Below are 11402 nucleotides of genomic sequence, written 5' to 3'. Positions count from 1 at the left end.
GAAACGAAAAAAATAAACAGACAATCTTTTCAAGCTTAGGACAAGACAAGATGAGGTCTTTATAAATAGTAAAGTACTTGTCAAAGTAGTCTACAAGAAGGTCTGATATCAGAAAGCCCTTTCAGAAAAATTGTACATTTTTACTCAATAACAGTAGACTACATTGATGAATGGGTGCAACAGACAACAAGCACGTGATTCACTGCTTGGTGCCATCCTATCAATTCAGCCACAGCATTCAGGTCTGATGGAGTCCATGTGAGCAGGAGTCCCCCTCCACCTCCCTGTGATGTTCCTCTGCAGCCTCTTCAGATCAATAGCATCTGTTTACAATTCACGTGCATGAATCTGCTGCATCCTTAACCAGAAGGACACATTCATTCCGCGATTAGCCACAGCGCTATCTATCCAAGGGAGCTATACTCCCTCTGTCTACTGCAGTCTGCTGATTGAAACCCATGTGGCATCTCTGGGATATGTGCAGCTCCTGCAGACAGATGCCATCTGCAAGCGAATCCTGGAACCATGTCCTCCTGGTCAACCTGTAGCTATTAAATGTGATTAATGAAATTTTGCTAATGAAGGCGAAATGAGTCCGAGGTCCAACACCGAAAATTACTCAGCAATTCTGCTTCAAGTGGTTGAAGGAAAACATGGAAAAACTCCAACCAGGTAACTTGTCCCAACCAAATTTGAACCCAGGCCTGCTCGTTTCATGGTCAGGCAGGCTAATCGTTACTGCATAGCGGTGGACATAATTACTGATTACTCTACACTGAACAAAATATAATCATGTCATTTAAACATTATTACCGCAAGAATCTTGTGAGAAAACCAATGTGTGCAACTAACAAGTCGATTCATGATTAAGGTAAATGTTCTGGATGTTCTGCATTTCATTGCAGAGGCTTGGAAAGCAATCACAGATTCAATAATGTCTAACTGTTCTCATAAGTAGAGTGGTTATCTGTGGATGGAAGTGGATCTCTCGGGATTGAAAGTGTAACAGAATTAACACGACAGAAGACAAATGTTATCAATTAGAAGCTAGTGTGTCATATGAAAAATATGTAACATGTGAAGTTCAAATCATGGAACAATTAATGTTAGAAAGAAATCTAGCATTTGATGCATCTGAAAAAGAAGAAAAGGACGAGGGAAATAAAGCAAACAATGAGTCCCCAACAACTTTTCTGTTAGCTCTGGAAGACATCAGTAATACTACTAAATACCTAATGAGATTTGACTGTGACGATAATGTAATGCCTGCCCCCAGCAGTGTTGAAAATGTAGTATATTGGGTTTATAAGAAAAGAAAGAACAACAACTTGCCTTAATGGATAGGTGGAAGAAGTAAATCAGATTGTAGGTAATATTATTGACCGTAATGATTTTATAATTAGTCTTTGTAACTTTAAGTAAATATACTTTTTCCCCCCTTTTACCTACCTACAGCTATTAGTAAACCAGTATTCTGTTATGTTAAAATGTTTACATTTCTCTGTTGTGTTAATATAATAGTTGAATATGTGTAGAACAACACTTGCTGCTGTAACTACGTTCTTCCATGTTTGCACCACAACCTAACTGATAGAATGCTGGTAGGTTCCAGGTTACATACTCTGATGCAGGTTTAAAAAGTTTATGCGGTAAACACATTGCATAACTTTGTCCTCTTTTAACCTTGGTATGCAATGTAGTTACAGAATGGGATTTGGCTCACATGTTCACACACAACATTTACAGAAATGTCAGAAAAAAAAGGTTAAAAGTGTGTATTTTACAATAGTAATAATTCATATTCCGAAGCTTATTGTATGGTTTCGTAACAAGCTGTTTTTTATGGTAATGGGTTGTAGCCCTTCGCCCCACTCCTAGCTGGAGGACCACTCCTTATCGGCTGTCCACGACTGCTTATTCAATATATTCGCAGCTACCCTCCACATCTGGAGGCCACATAATAACTCGAGTGGGCTGACAAGACGCCAGAAACTCTCACAAACTCTGTGCGACTTGAAATTGTGGTTTTCTCTTAATGTACCTACAGTAATGTACTAGATTTGCAGAGGTTAAAGGTGTTTGAGAATAAGGTGCTTAGGAAAACATTTGGGCTAAGACGAATGAAGTTACAGGAGAATGGAGAAACTTATACAACGCACCTGACATAATTAGGAACGTTAAATCCAGACGTTTCACATGGACAGGGCATGTAGCATGTATGGGCGAATTCAGAAATTCATATAGAGTGTTAATTGGAAGGCCGGAGGGAAAAAGACCTTTGGGGAGGCTGAGACATAGATGAGAGGATAATATTAAAATGGATTTGAGGGAGGTGGGATATGATGGTAGAGACTGAATTAATCTTGCTCAGGATAGGGACTGATGGCGGGCTTATGTGAGGTTGGCAATGAACCTCCGGGTTCCTTAAAAGCCATAAGTAAGTAAGTAATAATTCATATTAGCCATTAACAATGAAATCACCATTGAGTTCTCTAAGTGAAATAACATACCACTTCCTAATGAATACTGAAGTCCTTCAAATTAAATTCAACAAGTGGAACCAGTGTCATCAGTTTAAATTTATGATATGTTATGTGATGTATTCTAATGCCACTTTGTTTCTATTTCGCTCGTATTTCATTTTCATATATTTCTGTTCGTTTTCTTTCTTTTACATAGATGGCAGTCCTAGTGGCTTATCATCTTTGCTTTTGATTATATCAATCGGCACCTCAAATGAGGGTAGTAATTCGCGGGTGCTTGTGTAAAGGGGATTAAGTATGAATTGGCTAAAATGGGATAAGTAAAGATTTGAACCCTCCATGATTACTTCTGTTAAATCATGCTTCCATCCAAGATGCAGTTACAGTGCTCTGTATTTTGTGACAAAGGGGTTTTGTTCAGTACCAAAGGAGAGAAGTTTACATATCTTATAATTTGACTTAACCCCCTTTACAAGAGTACCCGCGAATTTTGCATGTTGGATAGCCAGTGTCTTGTGTGATTTTTCTACTATGGGTGCTTTTTCAAATTTGTCAGTTAAAATCCCTATCCTGTTTTTCGGACATCATCCATTGGAAGTGACTGTCGGGCAGCATTCGACTGGAGTGGTGGTGCATCATGGGAGAGTGATCTGAGATGTGCAGCCAAGTCCACATCAGAATTTGGTGTCTGACAACAGTGGTGGTTGTTTGTCCACCAAGTGAGGGGTCAGTCGACGAGATGTGTAGCTGTACAGCACTATAGTTTCGCCTGTGTTACACGGGTTTTCAGTCTGCTGGAGCTGCCTTGGTGACTCTTCCTTGGACTCGTGGATATTATTCAGTGGCTGGTGTGGTCCGCAAGTAATGCTTGACAGTGCAAGTTATAAGTCTGACTGTGTTTGATTATATGCTGACTTAATTCGTATTGGTTGTTTGAAATTTCTTCATCGCTGTCCAGTGAGCGCACTGTCGTTTGTTGACATCTGTATGTAGGCACTGCAGGGACTGTGCGGAGCAAGAGGGAGGGCATGTACATTCCACTTCAAAGCTTTATTAGCACGAATGTTGTATCAGCACATATAATCACATGCTCTCCTGCACTTGGTACCAATATAACAATAAAATTAATATATTGATACCAGAGCCACTTGTAATGTCAATTATTACTTTCACTAGAGCCCGGATATTTAGGAATTTATAACAGTTAAAATAGGCAGGCAAAAAAGGCAATAAAACGTAAAAAGATGCACAATAATCTTTGAAAAAGGCATTATGAATTTTAAAAAGGCATAATATATTTTAGCAATAAATTTAAATTATATCAACATAACTCGCATATTTACTTCGTAGGTGACACATGTTGACTTATAAAAGACTTTTTTCCATGATTAACTGTCTTTTTACAAACCTTACACAACAAAACTGTTCCATTAGTTGAAAACACATGGGCACCAAATTCACTAACGTAAGCAAGAAGTTTGCTTTTCAATGGTTTACTGATTTTAGGCATTCTTGCTAACAGATCTTATACCTTCTGTCACCTGACAATAACTGACTGTTCCTCACTCAAATTTCCTTTTCCTACAATAATAAACACGTGTAGCACAAAATTGTAACAGTAAGATTTGAAAATATGAAAGCAAACAATTGGAAATGCTACGTGACAGCTTCTATGAGAACGAGCTTAATATTTAAAATTATAAAGCTGATTGTGGGTATCGTGAAGACATGACTATATTATATTTGTAAATGTGGATTGTCGATCATTATTCACATTAGACCAACATTATTAAAGCACGATTATTAGCAGATTAAGCACCAAAATAAATTACTTTTATTTACTATTGTTAGTAAAGTTAGTCATTGTTTCAAATGCTTAAATTTCATACCCATTACAATTAATTAGAAAATTGCAAATAAACAAGAAATATTGCTTTAAAATGACAAAAAAAAAGGCATCTGTTAGCAAGAATCACTTTAAAAAGGCAAAATAAAAATTGACTATCACTTTGATTTACTCCAAATCACATTTATATCTATGGAAATAATGATTTACTTCCACCCAGTAAAAAAGGCATTTTGCCAAACATCAGGGCTCTATACTTGTTTTTTTGAGAGATGGGATATGACAGTTAAGCGGCCGAGCTTGGAACTACAGTGCTATGTTGCCAATATGGACTACCATGCTGCCAGCTGTTGGAAGCTAGCAATTGATGTTAAGATAACTGACGTTAAAACATTCATTGACAATTGACGCGAAGGTAAGAAAACAATACAAAAAGCGACAGAGAATCAAACACGAAATGTACCAATGCTAGCATTGTGTGCACAATAAATGTCGCCAAGAGAGCTATTAAGCACTCGCCATGTGAGAATGGTAAGTTTGGCAACTCAACCGTTGTTACCATAGCAACAGGCCTACCACGCTACGTGACATTCAGTTGTTTTTCCAATCGCAACGCTCCTGTCATGTCCCATCTTTCAAAAAAACAAGTATAGTTATAATATTTCAGTTTATTTATATCATTAATGTAATGTGTTCCGATAGCTAATAAATTAGTTCGTATCCAGGGGCGGCCCGTCCTTATATGCTACAGTACAATGATAATTTTTGCTTAAATAATGTATTTGCAATGCCATAGTGTGTAATCTGCCATTTGACAATTTCCCATGGTTATGTTCATGACGCGTTATAGAGTGTTTAGTCTTCGCTCTTCGTTCTTTGGTGCCTCAGGCGGTACGTTGTGCTACTCAGAACTTACATGAGAATGTAGATAATTATTGCGCATGTGCGAAGCTGAATTCACTGCTCTGATTGGCTATTTTTACGCGGGTAAGTGCTGTAGTCAGCTTCAGCACAACACAGCTTGGAGATTGCAAAAGTAAAGCATAACGAAAGAATGCTTGTTTGTGGAAGAACTCGGAACTATGTACAATGTATTTGGTAATCAAGTGTCCGACTGCTGCTGCCATCTACCAGTTTTTTGAGTTTCCTCCTGAATCAGTCAGCAAGCGACGGAAAATGGAATCCGAAAATTGAAGCCAAGGAAGTATGTGACCATATAATTCAGGAAACTACTCATCGTTTCCAGTCTTTAAGCTACCTAGACTCAACAAAATTGTTAAACAGCAAATTTTTTGCATAATTTTCCTGAACGCGAACTTGAAGTTGCTGTCAACAGCTATACTGTACTGAACAAAAGATTATTAAAGACACAACTTGGGGTTCTATATGGAAGACTCGACTTCCGAAATATAGATGGAGCTGTTCAATTGTTACAATACATAGCCTCCAACAATTCACAGGATCCATTCTGTGAAGTAACGAAGTTGTTAAATATTTTTGGTACAACACCAATGACCACTGCTGAGCCAGAAAGATGATTTTTAAGGAACACTATGTCCCAGGATCGCTCACTGTTCTTACAATACTGTCAATAGAAAAGAGTATAATGTCCAAGATGGAGGGTTTAACGTTTAACACTAGGGTAATTCGTCACTAGGCGAGTCTCAAATTAAGATAAATACATGTAAGTGTATACAGTAGGCCGATATAGAGATTGTAGCACACTCATTATTTTGACCACCAGCTGCTACTGTTCGTATCTATTGCTATATAGTTCTGCATTCAAACTTAAATAAATCATGTGTTTACAATATTCAAAATTTGAACTGTCGAGTGATTAAGCCGATTAAGGTGAATGTTGTTGATACAATGTTGATAACAAGAAATTGCATCACAGCCTCTGTCTCCACTTATTATTGTTTCAGAGAAGGAATTTGTATTTTAGTATGAGTCACGAATTGCAGTATTTAGTAGTAGTTGGTGTAATGTTAACAGGCAGATTATTTCTCGTTTTCGAGAATAGCAGTGCCACTAATACAATTCTAGTAAATAGTGTTATCTGTGCACTACTCTCGCCACTTATATCGATCAGTACTGAGAGGGTGCATATTCACTGTTCTTGAGCAATAGCTGAACTTAATACTGTCACAATGATACATTACATTGATGTGAAAATTAGACTGCTACACCTGAGATAAGAGATTGCGTCAAATGATTCATTTCGAGCAGTTGTCTTTGCTGCCACAGGTAATCATCCGTGAGACAAGTTTAGTAATATAAGGGGCATTTCAGGATATTATTTATCTCACTATTATGTATCTTTATTTCTAGGCCACGTTAGTTATTGTGCAGTCACCCTTGTTCTTTTATTGGTTTTACCTCATCGCCAGGAGGAACTGTTTTATGTTTAGCTTTACTAGTAAGTTGTTATTATCCCCTTGGTCGGTGGAGGATAGATGTACCTTGCCTAATTGTTACACAAATTAAGGACTGCTTTCTATATTCTTAAGATTGACTTCTATGTTATTAAAGTAGCCATTATTAGTACAAGTTCGTTAGCGTTTTATTTGCTATTGTTAAATCCCGAGACAGTTCAGAGCTTACTTATTATGTCATCATGTTCTGTATCCTGTCATGTCCTCGGGAGGGAGAAGGACACTATGCCACAGTTACAAAGACATATGTGTGCTTTAGAAGCATAAAAAGTCAAGTAATATGTTAAACTCTTCCGAAATGTTATTTTTACATGGAAGCTAAGATGTCTATTCTTCTCTCATATCTTTTACCCTTCTATAAAGAAATTCATGTAAAGTTTGTGACCATGGAGCTCAGTGAAAAGTATTTTAAATGCTACCATACCATAAAATATATTTTATAACAATACAGGTAATGAGCATCATTATATTTAAAAAACAGTAGTGGAGCACCACAAGTGATTACAAATATTCACTTCAATTCTTAATTTTTTTCAATGTTAATGCTTGAACTAATACAAAACATATATTACAAATATTCTAACAAGTCTGTACTTTTATCCATTTTCAATTTATCACGGAACACCTCAGTTCCTGCAGCTTGGAAAAAAGCAATCATTGTACCAATTCACAAAAAAGGTAAACCTGCTCATGATGTTAATAGTTTGTTATAGTTTGACAATAAAGTCATTTGACCTCTTGCACTCCAATATTTTTCAAAGATATTATCATGACTAGCCACTGAAGCACAGATTCTGAGGTGTTCCGAATCCATTTCTTGGTTTGAGTTGCACAATGGGCAATATGTTTAATTTAACTTAAGCTTATAAAAATATGACATGTTACAGAAATCCAATCCCTATTCAAAAATACTAAGCACCAAGTTACACCTATAGCTTGGAATTATTATGGCTGAAAGGTACAACATTTCAGAATCTTCTTTTCAGGAGATGAGATGAATCTGATGTTTCATTCCCAAACAACTAGAGCACAGACTTTCCAATACAGGCAAGTCTGAGTAAAATTTATAAGGACCATGATGATGTCGGATTAAGTTTTACCAGAATATTCTCTTTTCCTGTGCTGTCATTTCACAATTGTTTCATAATTGACACAATAATCCTTATGGCTATTGCACAAATCAATGGAAATCTATTACATTGTACCTATCATTTTCCAGAAGACCACTGCCATGGGATTTCTGTGGTAAATGGTCTATAGAACAAATAACTGAGAAATCCCTGGTAGCTAACACTACTTGAGTTGTCAGTTAGGGTACATTGAGAAACACAAAGTGAACCTACTTTACATTACATAGATTAAAGCCTCTTTTACACAGTGATAGTTCTCTCATGAGAGTTGCTATAGTTCACTCCCATGATGGGAAGTGTTTACATGAGATTCAGAATGAGACCATACTGTCATAAAAAACGTTAGAAGTGGGAATGGTTGAAGCCATGGGCAGAATTATTAAATTAAGGAGAAAAAAAATTAACATTTTAACGCATTGTATTCTTCACCTGACATAATTAGGAACATTAAATCCAGACGTTTGAGATGGGCAGGGGATGTAGTACATATGGGCAAATCCAGAAATGCATATAGAGTGTTAGTTGGGAGGCCGGAGGGAAAAAGACCTTTGGGAAGCCCGAGACGTAGATGGGAAGATATTAAAATGGATTTGAGGGAGGAGGGATATGATGATAAAGACTGGATTAATCTTGCTCAGGATAAGGACCAATGGCGGGCTTATGTGAGGGCGGCAATGAACCTTCGGGTTCCTTAAAAGCCAGTAAGTAAGTATGATTCATTCTGCTTAATTTGGTGTTCGGTTTATTAAAATATTCTAATATTTACTATTTTAAACATATTTTTTAAAAATATTAGTGTATTTGTGTTTTAGAGAAAAAATTTACCACTTTTCACAAAAAAAAATTATTATCTCAGGAAGTAATTGTCTTAGAAGGCTGTGGTTTGGCTTGTTTTATAGTAAAATTAATGCTTCATAAAGCCTGTGTTTCAAAATTTTGCCCATTCTGATGAAGAACTCATAATACTAATGAATAATTTAATAATGTTGTTTGGCACTGAGTTCCAAAAATGTGTCTGTTGGTATGTCAACGTTGGAACTTAGTATACTAGATGCTGTACTCACATTTAATGATGGATACATTGCAAGAATACAGGCGTTGAAGGATCTAGGTATTCAAATAGGATATAACATCGAAAAACATGGAGAACTTGGACACATTGCGAATGAGATAATGGTAACAAACACAACCAAAGAGGCAAGATCCAAGAGAAGGAGGGCAATATTAGGTGAGCAGGATAGAGAAGAACACAAGGACCACCAACCAGAAGGGTTGTAAAACATTTTTTTCTGTAATAGGTAAATTTTTATAGAAATTTTTACTTTAAGCATGATTTACTTAAAACTACATTTTTCAACATAAATGACCCGTTTTCTCAGAATCTATTAGATCTGTCTGCATGAAATTTTTACAGGTAACAGTGTGATGATATGGAATTCCTTTGATTGAGTTTGCTGTAATAGTTTATTAAGAATAAATAAAATGTCTAATTGAGGACTGTTTTTGCAAAACTTGCTAACTGCAAAATTGAGATTTTGATGGCAGGCCTCTACATGATGTTAAAGGCTTCTTAGTAAAATTTGATTATTTCTCTTCATTGTAATGTGTCAAAGTGTGATCGTTTTTCCAAAACTTGCTTTCTTCTGTAAAATTTAGTTTTTTCAGTTAGCAAGTTTTGCAGAAACGGTCCTTAATTCTTGTTTTTAATTTTAGAAGTTGGTAAAAAATTTTGTTTTTCTATTAGATATTTTATCATCAAAACGAATCAGTGTACTCAGAAGGAATGCATAAACATCCTGTAAAATTGACACATTTCTATACCTAGTATGTTCTGAGATAACTGGTTATTAATATTGCTGTTTTAACATTAGTGAATCTGATGTTTCATTCCCAAACAATTAGAGCAACAACTAGGTTGCAAGGGACAGTGAAGTGCATTCCATAAACCTCTCCTATCCAAAACCCAACCTCAACCTGCTCGTGGTGCAACCTGCTTTTACAGATGAGGCTCTGGGGACCGAGTATTGGCGGTATAACCACAACATCAGAAATAGAGGAAATGCTATTTCATCTCTTACGCTGGCCTGCCACGGCGTAGAAATGTTCCACAAGTGGTGCTTGTGAGAAAGGTCGGTGGACTCTAAAACTCCTCCCGGCCAGGTCCGATGGACCCATTAACCAACGACAGGTGTGGCCCTCCAGTCATACTGGGGGTTTACGTGAGTGGGTGATGTAACCACCATTACAAACAAAAAATTGGTGCCCACTTAAGGGGATAGGCTGGTCAATTTTTGATGAATTTTCATGAAAAATACAATTATTTTTTTGTATTTTATCTGGATACCCTAATTCTTTCTGTAAATTTTGATGTAACACTCAATTGTGTGCAATGACTTTTTACCCGCCAAATCAGCTGCTATATAAATGTCTGCACTGTGAACCGTGTTGCCAAAAGATTAGGTACTGGATTGAAGAAAGTAGTAAGATGGGTATAACACTTGGTGGGGTGACAAAAGGTAGTCTGAAATCCAAAACTATAGAAATGTTACAGCGTTACTATAGAAGTAGTATAGTCCAAAATCTAGGCAATGTGCAGGCTATGAAGTCTAATATATATGCTACATTATACCACTGCTCCTCTACAGATGATGAACCCCGGCATATAAAGTGTCCAACAGGTGAAGAAAGTTGGTGTTTTTACAATAGGGTGATTGCAAAGGATGAGAACCCTGGAAAACATGGTGACTGTATACATACACCAATCAATAAAAATGTACTAAAAGCAGTTATTCCTCTCTATAGTAGACTAGCACATGAATCTCTTCTTGGAAGATGTGTGGAAGGAAGAACTCAAAATTCAAACGAGTCGATATACAACATAATTTGGTCAAAGTGTCCTAAGACTACATTTCTTCATAGACACCGAATTGAATTAGCTGTTCGAAAGGCAGTGGCAGAATATAATTCTGGATTATACTGTACGGTTGTACGACTACAGAAAGAAAGTGGCCTGTCACCAGGTAGAAACACCATAGATATAGCTAGGAGAAGAGACGAAAGAAGAACTAAGCTGTACATGACTCGCACCACTGAAAATATAAGAAGTATAGGCAGATTGTCAGATCAGCTAAACTGAGAGTTGAACAAAAGAAAACAGAAAAGGAAGGTACCACATACAGTGCTGGAGGATTTTAGGCCAACAGAAGATCGGTAAGTTTAAAAAAGAATCAGTTACTGTATAAAAAAACACTTCAGTTTTCTCAATAATCATATTTTTCTATATTTATGAACTTCACTATTGAATAATTCTGAAACTATTAGAGATAAAGAGCTGACATTTTTAGCATATGTTCATCATTATATTATCTGCATTTGGGGGGATGATGAATGTAATCTGAATGATATCAGGATGATAATCAATTATTTGTTTATAATTGTGCAACATTTTTTATTATAATTCATTTAGGCAGCATTTTGAAGTAGTAAAATGCGTCCTAGGAAAATAAAA

This window comes from Periplaneta americana, chromosome 3, assembly GCF_040183065.1.
Source record: "Periplaneta americana isolate PAMFEO1 chromosome 3, P.americana_PAMFEO1_priV1, whole genome shotgun sequence".
NCBI lineage: Eukaryota > Metazoa > Arthropoda > Insecta > Blattodea > Blattidae > Periplaneta > Periplaneta americana.
This window is presented reverse-complemented; position numbering follows the sequence as displayed.